This window comes from Crocodylus porosus, unplaced genomic scaffold, assembly GCF_001723895.1.
Source record: "Crocodylus porosus isolate Cpor-Errol unplaced genomic scaffold, CroPor_comp1, whole genome shotgun sequence".
Taxonomy (NCBI): Eukaryota; Metazoa; Chordata; order Crocodylia; family Crocodylidae; genus Crocodylus; species Crocodylus porosus.
Window position 1 is genome coordinate 18,497,867 of NW_017728906.1, and position 16,293 is coordinate 18,514,159.

Consider the following 16,293-nt stretch of genomic DNA (forward strand, 5'->3'; position numbering starts at 1 on the left):
GCACCTGCAATACTTATCATTGCAGACAACAAGCTCCTTAAGTGTGGAGAACAAACTTTTAACAAACTCCAACTGCAATGCTTCTTTTAGCAAAGAAATAAAGGCTACTAGAGCTGAGGGGTCTTTATGGCCTGCGTCCTTACTAAGTTATTATGGTCTTTTGCTTTGCTGGCATCGGCACTCTAACCTACAGGTAAAACTCAGACATGACAACAGTCTGACAGTAGAATATCTCTGAGCATAGACAACGTGCAACAATTTAGCTGCCTTCTTAAATCCATTGAAAAAATCCATTTGAACCTTTTGCATTCACTCAGGCAGCAAAGAACTTTATTTCATGCATAGAAATAAAAATCCTGAACTACTTTACAGGAGAGAAACTGGTATCTTTATGTTAATAAGTACTTCAGTACTGTAACATAGTGAAGATAACCCTGCTCAAAGAGTTTACAAGCTAAATAGATGCAATGAATAAAGAACAGGAGAAAAGCAGTCTTGCCATTTCATTTTTCAAGGTGGGGAACTGAGACACAAAGGAGTTAAGTGCCTTGTTCATGGATGTACAGGAAAGCTGTGGAAGAGCTGTGAAGTGCATTGAACATAGATTTTTTTAAAGTACAAAGTCATTTTCTTACCATAAAATTGTTTCTCCTCTTTAAAATGCACAAATAGTTTAGAAATATGTAAAGGAAAACCTGCCACTAAAAAACTGCTGTACTGGTAGGTAGACAACAAAATGATAGGTATGTTACAGGGACCTGAATAGGGCAGAGCTAAGTATTAAGGAGCCTATAGTTCCAGAATGTGATACTTTCTTACTGTCAAGAAAAGATTGAGACCTTTTGACTTCCTAAGCTTTTATTCTACAAATACTAAAAACAACTGGTGCAAGTAAGAACATAAGAATTTCCCATTACTGGGTGAGACCATAGATCTCTTTTCCCCAGTATCCTGTGTCACACAGTGGCAGAGAGTGGATGTTGAAAGGGAAAGTGACATAGGTATGACAAGGGATTTTCCACTGTTCCTCTCTCACTTGCAGTCTCCAATGTTTAAGGTTTGGAAGTTCCAATCGAGAGGCGGTTTCCCTAACTCCCATGCTCAATAGCTACTGATGTCCCTTTCTTCCAAGAATTCGTCCAGTGTAAAGGTATGTAGTCCTCCCAGGGGCTGAGCATGAAACACTTGTCATCAACATAAGTTCATGTCACTGGAGACTGAAACTTCTTCCTGTTATGTCCCTCATAGGGTCACACATGTGGGACCAGTTATCCACCTTTCACTTGCAGAGTGTCCTTTTCATGAGTGGTTTATGTTTTGTTGCAAGTTGAAATGTCCCAACCAAATGCGACATGTGCCTGGGTCAGGAAGTAGAAGAGTTGGAGGGGCATCATTAGAGCCAGTCCTCTGTATTTCTGCAGCTTTTCAGAGTTGCCATCATGGCCTGGCCTATTAGGAATTTGTCCAGTCCTATCACACTCTCTTTGGCCTTTCAATATGGGATAGAGAAGATGTACATGGTCTCAGAGAAATCCAAATCCAGTGTGCCAGAGAGGGTGCTGAGGGCAGCAAAGAGTGGCTGTAGCTGGGACAGTTCAAGAAGGGGTGAAAAAAATCTCCTCCACCTAGTCCTTGGAGAAAGGTCTGAGGGGCTGCTGCTGCTGCCTGGTCTAAGTGGAAGCCACAGATGCCTGTAACCAGGGCCCTATGTACAGCTCCCACCAGAGGTTGTGAGTTCTCTTGGCAATCAGTAGCTTGTACGTGGTGCACCAAGCTGGGCAGATGTTGCTTCCTGTAACTGGGTGCATTGCTCAGGGGCAGGATACCAGCTGTGGGGGGTCAGTTGACAGTGATGATTGCCTGGGCAGAGGAAGTTAAAAGCTTCCAAGGAAGAGAGATGAGAGAGAGAGGGAGGGAGGGAGGGAGGGAGAGCGAGCTGTGGTGCCAAGGAGGAAGCACAGAGCCAGGATAGCTTTTTCCAGGTCCAAGGAAGGGCTAGAGGTTTTGTTGCTTCTTGAGGTGGTTTTTTTTTCCTATTATGGTCATTGGTTTTCTTGTAGGAACCAGTTTGCCCCAGGGAAAATACAAAGCTGAGTGAAAACCCTCTACACATGAAGGAGAATGTGAGTATTTTAAAACCCTATGTCAGCTTTGGAGACCAGAACCCTGCTAAAATGGCTAGAAGGGCTGAAGCAGCAACATCAGCAAACTCAGCAACAACAACAGTTCCAGAGGGAAGAGCAGTAGCAACTGCAGGGTAGGAGAAGCCAGGAAGACACCAATGCTATTGCTGTAGCTGTATCTCAAACTCCTACTGAGGCTTTCCCAGGTCTTGACTAGCTGGACTGGTGGCCTTAGGAAGATGAATAGCACTCTAAAGAATGAGACAAACATGGTAACTATATCTGTTTTCTTTGTGGTTATACTAGGGTAAGAGGGCCATGTGGTGAGATGTTGAATTGCAAAGAAGGTGTCTGGCACAGAAGGCTACTCAGAAAAGGGAGAGAGAGTAATCTAAAATCACTTTACTCTACTCCTCATGAAGTTCATGGTGATTTTCTTCCTATTTCCTCTAGTTATTTTCTTCCCTTCCCTCCATTGCTTTCAGGCAGCTAAAATTGAATCTCCTAATTGCAGTTTATAAAAGTAAAAATTCAAAGCTTAACATTGAGCTTCATACTTTGTAGAGTTTAGGTTTATTGTTTTAGACTATTCAATCAGGGAAAGCTGGCCTAAATTCAAAATTGTGTGCTTTACAAGTGATATGAGATGTATATAGACAAGTAATAATTAAGCAAACCTTTAGAACAGCCAGGTGAATGAACTAATATGTAGTAGATATATTAGGTTTGGGATTTTCATAGGAGCCTAATGGAGTTAGGTGTCCATTTAATTTTGCATAATTCCCCTAAACTCCAGAAAACAGCCTAAAGGTCTACACTTTCCAGCTACAATAATAGCTAAAACAATTGTATTTTAAACTCAGCACAGACTGAATTGATTCTAAAACAGGAAATCTGTCTCATTCACTTTCTACAGAAACAGTAAAGGAGTTGGGCTTGGACCTTTCTGTTTGTTTGGGTTTTTTTCTACGAGGGCTTAACATTTCTTTTTTTGTTGTTGTTTTCTCATTTGTGCAGATTTTGTTGGTACTTCTGCGTATGCTACACTCAGCATAGGAGAAAAAATGGGTTTGTACAATTCTTACAGCTCTGTTTAGCATAAAATTCGAACAGGTTTTTGACTATACATGATCGGTTGTTAATATAGTTCAAAATCATGTGACATATCTCAATAGTCAAAGAACTTCAGGTTTTTATGGTCTTTTTTTTTTTAACAAGAAGACTTTGTCAGGTTCTTCAGACATGAGTGCATATAAGTGTATAGCATGAAGCATTTTTAAAGGATTTTATTTTCAGAGTCTTCTGACCCCTGGCACCAGCCATGTAAGTCATGAATTTTTGAAGTCAAAGTCCCTCATTTTGGACCAATTATTTTGGTGTTCTATTGTTCTCCTACATAAATTCTCTTACTGTAGCCTTAGATTTCTAAAATGGAAAGGCTTGTTTCATTATGTGTTTCTGCTGACAGTGGTTTGTTTGTTTGTAAAAGCTAGGACACAAAGGAAAAATAAAATCCAGATTTCTACAGAAAAATGGAGAAGGGGGAGGAAAAAACCCAAACCAGTTCTACCCTATGAAATAACTATAAGCAATGAGGATTTGGATAATGCAGTGCTTTATCTCCTTGCCTGCTGTAACTAAGCTAAGAAAAGAATTCAATAGGAAATCAGATATGAAAATGCTCTTATACTTCTAGTGGTGTTAAAGGGAAAAAAGGATAAGGCAGCTCTTTTTGGAGAAGCAATCTACATGTCAAAGGAACCATTATTCAAATTGTTTGATGAACAGGCTTCAACTGAAAATCCTGGCTCTACTGTGTGTGACCCAAGCTGTGCCTCATCTCACAGGCACTAACATGAACTCTGGAGGCATTTCTTTGCTCTGACACCCACAGACTGCATGTTCTGCTTCTTATGCATTGAAGTGTGATCATTCAAAAATGTGGAAATGTTATTACTGTTTGGGGGTGAAAGATCAGCACACACAAAATTCTGGAGTCACAGTAACATTTTGAGTTCCCGCACTCCAGAATTGCTATGACTTTAATCTCCCTTGCTCTCTATTCCCTTTGATTGACTTACAAGGAGTGTTCTCTGTATGGGATAGGTGTGTGTGTGTGTGTGTGCGTGTGCGCGTGTACACAGAGGGGGTGGGGAGAATACTTGGTTTGTACTGTGAGTGAAATCCTTTTACACTAGTGCAGAATACATTTGTTACCTTCTATCCTTAATTTTGAAATGTATTTCCATTGTTAAAATGAAAATCCTGCTTGCTCTTTAACCTGGACCAACATAACCTATTCTTTCCAAATTGCAAATAGTTTATAGTACAGTCACGTGCTCTAGACTCTTTAGAATTGTATATCTTGGGGATCTGCTATAAATTCATCTTGCAGATCACATACAGACTATACAAAATCCCCCATTTATTTAAAAGCAAGCTCTGTACCATTGCTTACTGTTTCACATCTTTCCTCAGTGGCCGTTATGATTCATCTCTCATCCAGGGGCAGTGGCAAAGTTGTGATAACTGGTTTGTGGAAAATGGCTGCTTCCTGTCCTTGATATGGCTGGCTCTGGGCAATGCAGGCTGAGTTGACAAATTGGGTGACCTCCTCAATCATGTGCTGTCACTTGCATGTCACTTTCCTACTGTTTTCAGGGATGTCTGTAGATACTAGCTGAGACCTTTGTTATAGAATAGTTGGATTGTGAAGCACCCTTTATGTGGGCATGCCTGCAAGTCAGACTGGATGTCTGCAGCTAGTGGATAATTTTGCTGCTGGGGTCCTGACATTAATGAAAGACATAGAACATACTTCTCTGCAATGCATTGCCTGCATCTGAGAAGGAGGTTTGACTTTCAGATTTTAAGCTCCTATTAAAGAAGAGAAGTCAACTTTTCTCCTGACTAAAGGGAGCATATTGTTCTTCTCTCTATTTTCCTCTTCCTTTACAACTTCTAAGAAATGTTCATAAGGTTTAAACATCTGAACGCAGCAATTGGTTCAAAGGGGGGAGGCCTTATTAATATACAGTTCAGTGTGAATATTTTTCAAAAGCCTGGAATTGTTGTAGCACAGTGAGCTTTTGAGGAAGTGTTTAATAGAGAAGAAAGTTAATTTGGTTTTAGGGACACTAACTTAAGACTCAGAGCCAGAGGTCAGGGAAAGGGTGAAAAGAGGGAGAGAAGCCCATTTACCCAAGAACAGTTGGTAACCTGATGGTCAGGGCATATATTTAGGATGTAGGAGACACAGGCATGGGTCCTGATCTATACCAGGTACAGCAAGGACCTCAACCTGTTTCTGCATCACCATGGAGTGTCCTGATTGCTGGGCTGTTATTGGCTAATTCTGCCTTCCTCCCCTTCTTGCTCTCATTAGCTAGGGACAGAAGTTGCACATAAACTGATATAAGTGATCAGAAACCAGTTCAAATCTGTAATACAACAGAAGTTCAGTGCACATAAATCACTTTCAAAATGGCTGAAACCAGTTTAGATAAACCTGGATGGACTTAACTGATTTAGTTTATTGAACTTTTGTCCTCAATCCCCTCCAGATTCAAGTTAAGTTGCATTCCCCCCCCAGCATCCCAGAATGCTTTGCACGTCTTCGTGCAACCCCCCCCAGGGTGGGATGACTAACTTTTGCGTAAGCTGTCTGCTCCAGCAGAGCAGGGAGGCATGCTCTAGTGTTCCGTGGCTTCTGACTGGTGCCACTGCAGGCATGTGGCTACATTTCCAGTATCAAAAGTGAATGTCTATTTATTTGTTTATTGGTTCAATTTACACAGCTTAGACTAACGTGCAAAGATTGAATTGTTTCAGCCTTGGACTTTTTGACTGTCTGTACTTAGTGTCTGTGTTACCAATTCCATTTGGTCTCCTCTAACCCAGTGTTTCCATGAAAACTTCAATTTTTGAGGAAGCAACATTTTCTGAGGGTATGTTCCACTATGTTTTTGATACATTTTATGATAGATACTGTGAAACGTCTACTCTTACAGGAAACAAATCTGTTTTTATTTTTCTTCGTCTTTTTGTCTGTGAGGCACAGAATCAAAATATAAAAGGAACAAGGCTGAGACAATAGGTGGTTTATTTCCTCTACATTCTTTTTCTCTGTAATGATGGTGCTTGTGACTGAAATGCACATAATGTTTTGTTGGCAATAAGTCCAAGCCTCTCCCCTCAGCCCCACTCTCTCTCTCTTCTCTCTTTTCCTTCCCTTCCTTTCTCTCCACTCACCCAGGAAAAAAAAAATGTAGTTCTAGGATTATTGGCTTAAACCAAACTTGCCTCATAAAAGAAGGTTCATTCTTCCCTTTCACAGCTGCTGGGCAGTTTATCCAAATGAATACAATTAAGGATCTGCAATTTAGGGAACTATTTTTGTGCTGTTGCAGTCTAAAATAAAGATAGTGAGATATTACATTTCCCTGCTTGCAAGGTAAGGTGTATGCTCTTAAAATATATGCGTGCACCACTCTCTTTGATAGATTTAATTAAATATCTATTTGCTTGTTGATTTGCTTATTTAGCACCTTTACCTTTCCTTATTGCTTGACTTTTTCAGCTCTGAGCACTTAGAGCTGGCAGCTAATCAAACTTAAGGCTCATCTTCAGTAACAGGACTTTCAGCTGTGACAAGGCTATCTGCTTCAGTACTGCTGATCTATGCAGGTGGATGCCTTCAGCCCCAGAGGAAAGCCCATTGACTTTCCCTGCATTTTCTTGTCATCAGTGGAGTTGCAGCATGAATGAATTTGGCTCACTGTCTCATACTGGTAGCTATTTCTGTACCTAGAGGTCAGACAGATTTAGATATTTAATCTGAAAAGTCAGAGTGCAAAAAAATCATGACTAAAGATATGAAAAAAGAAAAAGGTTTCCTGAAAGCACTTTAACACATTTTTACATTTTTTTTTTTAAATTTAAGACTCTTTTTATTTATATATACTAGTTCTTTGCTACCAGTTCCCTGCCCACTTTTCACACCAGAGACTCTGGTGTGAGAGGTGTGTGGGCTTTGCTTTACTGCTCCATCTGCTTAGCTTCCAGCCACTGGGAATGGGAGTACTGGAGTAGCCACTGCACCCCACACTTTCCCAAGACTTGGATCACCCCAGTCTGGGGAAATTATAAGGACCAGGAGAAAGGGGATTATTTCAGGCACGTATACCTGTGCTCTCCTGGAATGATTTCTAGTGATGAATATTTTTCACTGCTAGAAATGAAAGCTTGTATGCATCCCATAGATTTCCTAAAATTTACATATTCTCATGCATATTCTCAGGATAAAATGTAGAGTTTCCCCAATGATACCTTTGTTTTCAACTTAATTTTCCAATAGCAATCTGAATCCATTATGGATTTTCTGAGAAATTTGACAACTTTTGCCTTCAAAATAAAACATTAAGCCAACATCTCCCTAGACTCTTCTCAGCAACCTAATTGAAAAGCATACAAACAAAACAGTGACCATGTTGCTATACCATACAGGAAGGAGAGATACAGTGTTCTCCTTAGGTTTCCCTTGATGCCTTTGTGGCAGAGCCCTGGAATATGCCGGTCATTAAAATGTCAATTCATATATGATGAATAATGAAATTATTCAGCTTTCTGGGCCATCTGAAGCAGACCCCTCTTAATAGGGCAGCCCAAGCCATGTAATAGATCCCCTACCAGGTCCAGAGCCAAAGATTACAATAAAGTGAAAGCAGCAATCCTGTACTACTTAGAATTGTCCCCTGAGTCCTACTGACAAAAATTTTGGACTAAAAAGAAGAGGGAAGAGCTCAGGCCCCAGTTAGTGGAGAGACTAAGGGACCAAGTGGAAAACTGGCTCTGGCCAGATTAAAGTTCCCTAGGGGAAGTAATTGATATGATAATCCTGGAGTAATTCCTAGCTGACCTTGGAGGAAACACATAACAATGGGTTAAGAGCCATCAGCTGAAGACCACGGAAGATGCCTTGGGGCTAGCAGAAGATTATGTAGTGGCCAAAGCAAGAAGTGAAGCTAGTCCTTTGAGAAGAGTTGAAACAACCCCCTATCTAGCTAGGGAGAGAGTGGATTCAAAGGGAAGAGACCTGAGACAGCTAGACTCCTCAGCAAAGACTTCAGCAGGGAACCCTGGGAGCTCATATGCTATCATTGTGGGGGGAAAGGACACCTAGCCTGTTTTTTGTCTTCAGAAGCTGGACCCAGAAGCTGCTCCAGACTATCCACATGAAGAAAAAATGGATTGCAGCTTCAGGAGTCATAAAGGACTCTGGAAAAGGAATAAGCCCCTAGCTGAGGTATGGGTAGGAGACACTATTGTCCTGGCTGTGGTCAATAGTGGGTGTACCCAAACTATGGTTTGTGCTGCCTTAGTTTCCCCTCAGATGGGCACTAGAGAAAATGCGGTGAGCATGGTCTGCATTTATGGGGCTTTAGATACACATGAGTGGAGGAAGTTCAAGATGACTAATGGGGCAAACTGAGAAGCTAGCAGTAGGCTTAGTAGGGACCCTGCCTTGCCCAATGCTCCTCAGCATAGATTGGTCCCATCTATGGGAGGTGGTAACCTGAGCAAAGAGGGGCCCCGAGGGGGAGGAACTATTAATTTAAACAGGTAAAGTCTATTTTGGTGAAGATTTGAATCAGGAGATGGATGAATTAGACGTGGAACCAATTCTCAAGGGGCACAAGTTCAGAGAGGAACAGAACCAAGAACCTCTCTTTCAAACTGTTCTGAGAATGTCTGGCCAAGCAAGAGGAAGAGATCCTGGATCCCCAGCTGATGATGCAGAACCCATGCTTTGAGGTAAGGGACGGCATCCTGTACAGGGTAGAAAGAAAAAGCAAAAGGGAAGGAAGAGCCCAGATCTTGGTTCCACACCCCTACTGGGTCCCTTTACTCTGAATTGCTGCGGCCAGCAGCAGCACCAATCTTCCTGGTGCTGGGTTTGGGCTGTGACCAGCACCAGTCCCAGTTGGGAGCAGCAGCCTCCTGTGATCTGGCAGACAGAGCAGGGGCCTACCCGCACCCCCAGGAAGAGTCTGGCAGAACTCTGCAGCCCTCTCAGGGGTGCAGGCCTCTGATCTGCCTGTTGGATCACAGGAGGATGCTCCTTCCACCTGCGATGGGGAGTAGCACCAATCACAGTAGGCTGCTCCTGCTGCCTGGGACCAGCGGCAGCAGCAATATTCCCTGTGCTGGGTGTGGACTGTACCCAGTGCCGGTCCCAGGTGGCAGCAGCAGCCTCCTGTCACTCAGCAGGAAGATCAGGGGCTGCACCCCTTGGAGGAACCCAGTGCAGCCCCACAGACATCCTGGAGGTATGGGCCCCCAGATTTTCCTGCCAGGTCACAGGAGGCTGTTGCTGCCAGGAAGTGAAAGTTTTGCTTGTCATCACCTTGAGGTGCAGTTTCCCAGAACCTTCTGCACTTATCTCCTAGAAACCTGGTAAGCATTGTGCCCTCAGAAGGGGCTACCATCTCTGTAAGTTTCATTTGAATCAGACTAGAAATGACAAAGTTATAGGCAGTTTCGTGCTTCTCCATCATAGCCTATGGGCGAAATGTTGAAACAGCATCGAAACAGCAAAACAGTTTCAATAAAATGAAATGTAACAGTGCTTTCAAAATGAAATTAAACTCCAAATGAAACATTGAAACAGTTGAAGCAGAACAGTGCTGTTTTTTGCACAGCCCTAATATGTGCCTGTATTCAAGGAGATCTGAGGAAGTGGGAGGAAATATTACCGTCTTTATTGTTTGCTATTTGAGAAGCCCCACAAGCCTCCTCACAGTTCATACCTTTTTAATTGGTTTACATCCACAACCCCTGGAGGCTGATAGACCTGATTTGTGAGAGTTGGATCAAACCACATGGGGAAAGGAATAGAACCCTGTGGGTGGTAGTAGATTTTAGAGAAAGGCTAGAAAAAGCACATGCCATCTCACAGGAGAACTTAGGCAAGAGTCAGACTAAGCAGAAACTGCTTTATGATAGGCAGACTTGGGAGAGAGAGTTAAAAGAGGGGACCAAGTTTTAATAATGCCGGCACCTAAGAGCAGTCCTGAGAGATCTGAGGCAGGCCAGGTTAACACCCAACCCAAAGAAATGCACCCTAGGAAAATGGGAAACTCAATATCTCGGGTTCATGGTCAGACAAGGCTAAATAAGACCCCTGGCCAATAAGGTGGAGGCTCTTTGCTGGTACCAACCCTCAAAAACCTTAAAACAACTTGGGTCCTTCCTAGGATTTGCAAATGATTATTGCAAGTTTATTAAAGAATTTTCACAGATTTTGGCACCACTGACAGACCTTACCAAGTGCAAGAAGAACCTGCTAAAGTGGCATCCCACAGCCATCCAGGTGTTTAAAGATGTCAAGCAGGCCCTCTTCAAGAACCATTATTGTATACTCCAAATTCCAAAATACCTTTTATTTACAAGGTAACAGAGACAGATCTAGTTCGAGAGCTGACACTAGAGTCTAAATCACCAGGTGAAATAAACCATGGCAAGAGATCAGCGAGAGAAAGGATTCCAAAACTGTGAGCACTTACCTGGTGGGTCTGAAGAGGGAAACTCCTTGTAGGAGGTAGGAAGCAGGGACCTGCAAAGAGAGAGAGAGAAAAAGGAGAGGTAAGGACATAACCTCCCTGTTCTGCAACCAAGTGAGAGGGGAAAGTAAAGCTGTAGACTGGGAGAGAAATGGCCGCAGACTGCGATTGTGATTTAATAAAACCAATTTTCATTTTGATTAATAGCAGAGTGATTGATTGTATGATCTCTCAGGGCTTAACATCTCTTTTCATTCTTCCAACAACAAAGGTGTGGCAGACGAGTCCCTGCAGGGGAGAATTCGTTGATCTACCGTATCCCGGCCACAATAAGAAATGATGTCTGGCCTCTAATAATACACTAAATTCAGGTTAATTATCTCTAGACATGGAAATCAATGAAAAAAGCAGGGTTGTTAAACTATAACTAAGAACAGGCATCCTGGGAATAGGCAGCAAAGTCCTTTTTCCTTTTCCCTTTCCTTTCCTTTTTAAAAATTAAGATACAGAGGTGGGAGAGTGGACAACTACTATGTGTGTTCTTTATCATCAGCATAACCTGTAATTTTGAAAGTGACATGGGAAAACAAAGAGATTCAGAGTACTCATCCATAGCACAAAGCAGAGCAAAACTGTACTATGAAACATTGAAAAGAAGCCTTCTAAGAGATTATAATATCTTCTGTGGAGGTTGCATTTGGGAAGATTGTATGTAGGTCAGGGCAAGTAATTGTTCTTTATTTACCATCACCATTATTATTTATTATTCATTTCACCTGTCAAACTAGCTCTTCTTCCAGTCCTTCTATAAATATATCCTTTCATTCTTTTTTCAGCTTGAAACTAGTCAGTGAATTTGGGTTGAGTTTGCTAATAGTTTTATACTGATGAAAACTGCACTTTTTTTCAGCAAATAAAATCTTTGCTGGAAAAAAATTGCTCAGCTGTAATAATCAGGGCAGGTCCTGAAACCAGACTTAATTCCACCACCACAAAATCCTTCTCACTCCTGCCATTCTTTCACTAACCATCTTTACATTTCTAATGTAATAGAATCTCACTCTGGCAGTTGCCACTAACTTTTCACTACTTTTTCTTTTACTCAAACACTCTTCTTCTCCTGTTTCCCTTCTACATAATTATCAATTATTCACAAGTAAAAATAAAATACAACATGATTTCCTACTCCCCTCACTACCCTCCATTGGCTCATCTGTTTTCCTTTTTTTTACTTTGCCCACAATGCAGAAGTTTCTTGTCTGTTCTCCTCTGCCAGCTCATTTCCTGATTTTATTTTTTTTTTCTTCTTCTTCTTTTCCTTTTTGCATCCATTGGTCATTTTCTGCCTATTTATATCCTTAATCTCTCTCTGGTTCTTTCCTTTCACAGTACAAAAGTATGTTAGTCACATTTAAAAAATCCAGTTATCCCCAACATCTCCCTTTCCCTTTCATCTCCATGTTTAATCTATATATTGTTTTTAAGTAGTCTGATGTTTCTCAATTCCAGTTCCATAACCAGACATTTACCATCCCAAGCATTCTACTGAAATTACTCTCACTGAAGAGCCTAATGACCTTTTCCTAAGTTAACCAAAGCTTTGAACTCGTACTTGAACCTTATCTTCATTGTCTTGTCAAGTCTTTGACAGCATCAAACATGCTGCTTCTCTTGGAATCTTGTCTTTACTTGTCTTCTAGTACTCCTCTCTACATTGCTGTCTTTTTCTCCAATCATGCTTGTTTACCCTTTGGAAAATTCCTTCTCAGTCCTTACACTATTTTTATGGAGTTGCTTTAAAAAAAGGTTGTATCTTGGGCTTCTTCTGTTTTTATCTAATTATTTCTGGGGAATGGTACCCGAAGCAGTACTTCTGGGCTGGTGCCTTATAGCTCTGGCACTCTGCTTTCTTTCTCTTTCTGGCCTCTGCTCATGAATATCTAGCTATCAGATCAAACTCAGTGTGGCATGATTGGAGTGTTTAATCTTCCTCCTTTGGCCCTATTCACTGTGTCTTTTCCTAATGTCCATGGACACTATCACCTGTGTGTCAGCATTATAAGGTGCAACTAAATCTTGTTAAGGACATTTAAAATATGGAGGACCATGCGTTCATGCTTGTTAACTACTGCTAAGTGCTCACTAGGGACCCATCCAGATGTGCAAGCATCTGCCTGTTGTGGCATCTCAAAGCAGTTTCAGACATGGCAAGAGGTATGCTACAAATGAAAAAATCTTTCCTGTGCTGTGTATTTGATATCAGTTTAATACTGGGAAATCCGGTAGACGGTGCTTTAGCAGTCTAGCTGGCACAAGGGGTAGTGTCCCCAGATAACAAGTGGCTGGCCTCAGAAGCTCCTGAGGGCAGGTAGCCCTGAGCTGCTCACCAGGGCAGTTTTTCATACTGATGAGGCCAGCACAGGTGTTGGCTCCAGCCTCTAGCTCCCCCTAGCTGAAGACCTGGGAGGAGCTGGGCTGGGTCAGTTTGCCCCAAGTGGCACAATTTGCCCCACACCAAAGTGCATGTTCAGACACAGATGCTGAGGCACAACAACTGGACGTGTGGTGCGACACCACAGATACCACAGACCTGTCTGCAGCACCACATACTGAATGGCTGCACTCGTCTGCACGTGGCCTAGTTGTTTTAAAGTTATGCCATTTGAAATGAGAATTTTGCCTGAGCTGTGCTAATGAGCTCAACTTCGCTTAACTTCTAATTGTTCAAGTCAGCTCAAATGACAAACTTGAAGTCCTCCAGTTTCTTAGGAGGCACCACTTCTAGGTGGTCTAGCTGTCCTCCTGAACTCCCTCCTCCATGGCAGCCTAGGCAACAGAGCAGCTGGTAAGGGACTGGAAGGGGGTCAGAGATAAGTGGGAAGGGAGGTGGGGAGGTGTTGGGCTGCTGAGGTGGAGGACTGCACACACATGCACACAAAGCATAATATGTGCATGTGTGCACATGTGCACACACACATACAGGTCAACTATTGCAACTTTTTTCTAATCTTTTTTCTTTAATTTTGTAGTTTTGACCACATTTCCTATCTGTCTGTATCTCTCTACCAGTTTCCTTTCTTATATAGCATTAGAGATAAATAACTAAATAACTTTCAATATTCACAGCTTTTCTTGGTCTACTTCCATGCTCCCAGTCATCATGCTCAGATATGTACTATGAGCGGGTTTTTTGTTTTTTCCCATGGTGCCCTTCATGCTTAGGAGGAGCTTGCAAGAAACATCCTCACATTAATACATTTTTTTTTCTCCTACCTTCTTTAAAAGTCTGATTTTGACTTTTGCCTACAAAAATTTGCTGCTGGTAGATAAGCAGTATCCACACTGACCACACTGTCTCATGTTCTTCCCCACCAGTTTTCTCATTGATCATCCATCAGGCTTTTGTTGCATTTTGTTCACTGTTGCATTTTGCTTTTAAGCTATAAGCTATTTGTGGCAAGGATTGCTTTTGATCTGTGTGTGTACATCACTTAGGAGATGTAGAGTATTGGTCAATTATTTGGCTTATTAGACCAAATAGTAATAAAGATGATAGATAATTAAAATTCAAATACATCTAATTCCTTTTCAGCATCACTTTATTATAGGATAAAGTCTTCTGTCTTATAAGCATGTCATATATTCCTTCTTCCAATGTGTATGATCTTGTTTTAGGCTGCATTAACCCACACTGTTCATATCATTACCAAGTGATCTAGACAGTCTAGATAGGTCTATATAACTGACCACATTTTTATTGCTATTTACCACATCATTAATTATTGTCATTTATAAATTTTACCAGGAACGATTTTCTTTCAGACTTCCTTACTGCTGAGACAAAAATAGATTCTTAAATTATTCTATAGGATGATAATTCCAAATTTACTATTCTAGTTTCATCAGCTTTCTGAATTAAACAATTCTTAAGTCATTCAATAAAGGCTAGCTTGATTATGCGTACTTAAATGCTCTACATCCTTTTTAACTATATCAGGTCAATTTTGTTATCTTTATGAATCAAACCTTTAAATTAACAGGAAAACCATGTCAAGTTCATTTGGCAAGACCTGTTACATAAAATCATGTTAGCTGTTGCTAATTATGTTGTTACCCTTTAATTCTTAATGATTTAGTTTCCATGGTTTTTGCCTGACTTAGATATCAGGTTACCCAGCCAGTTAACTGTCTCATCTGCTAACTCTTTAAAATACTGGCACATGTTTTTTTCTCTACTCCTCAAGAATTTCCTTATTGTTCCAAGTTTTGCTTAAAATCATTATTAATGCTACAGACAGAGCCCCTCATTTAACTCTTTTAATATGCAAATGTATAAGTTATCTGTTCCTGGGAATGTCTACATATGCTTTTAGTGCACATGTGCAACATGCTGGAGCATATTGCTCTGGAGTTTATTGCTCCCAGGCACTGTCTGCACGTGTGCCCAAGCAGAGTATGTTGAGCCAAGTTGGAGCATCTCTAGCTGGCAGGGAATCCAGGGGTAAGCCTGCCAGCCTGGGGCTGCTCCCTCTGGCTCAATGTGCTGCGGAGGAGCTGGCTGCATCATGAGGGTACTTCAGTGAGGGGCTAGCCAGCCTGGGTACCATCCACAATTGTGCTGGTACAGAGGTTTTGTTTTCTTTTGCTTTGTTTTTTTAAATATCCCCCTGACAAAATAAAATTAAAAAAAAACTACGCAGCAGGACAGTACTTGTATTTACAAGTACTATCCTGCTTTAGAGTTAACTCTACTCTGCTAATAGGGGCATATGTGTAGATGTGCAACATTTTACTGTGCAGCTAATTAATCAACTACAGTAAACATCTCATGTGGACATGCCCCTGTCAATTTAAAATGTTTAAGTTTGAGAATTGTTATTTATCGTCCTCTCTCTTCTTTGAAGGAATAGAAGCTATTTTCTTATCAATATCAGATATGACTATATCATCCTACTTCTTTCTAAATACCAGTCTAAACATATTTATTAAGTATTTCCACCTATTTTGGCATCATGGCTGACACTTTTTAGCATTCCTATCTATATAGATCATATACTATGTTTGTTATATATTGAATCCTATGTTAGGATTTAATTTATACTTGACTTATGCCTTAAAGAATTCCTTATTAACTGTCCTTCCTACTAGTGATTGCTGATGGTACCAGTGAAGAACTCTAGCTTTATCAGTTGTTTATGCTTTGTAGTTGATGATTTGTACTAATTCTTGACAATTTTCCATTTTTTATACTTTGTTTTTCATTTTTGCTTTCAATTTCCCTGTTAAAAAAGAATGTTTTGTAACTGAAGAAGCCTTCATATATATATATATATATACCCTTTTTCATCATGAGGTTTTTGGCAATCTAATAAAACATTCTTAACTCCCAGGTAACATTCACATTTTTGTTTAAGATCTATTTTGCTCCTATTTGGTTTTCAGCTTTGGGAAATATGTGTGTGTGTATTTGGATTAATGAGCCGGTCAATTGACCAGTCAAATATCATCAATTGACTGCATATTTTTGACCAAAAAGTATCGGAATTTTATGGGGAGTGAATTTTTTTGCAATTTTCTTGATAGAAATATTTTTAAAATGGTTTTTGACA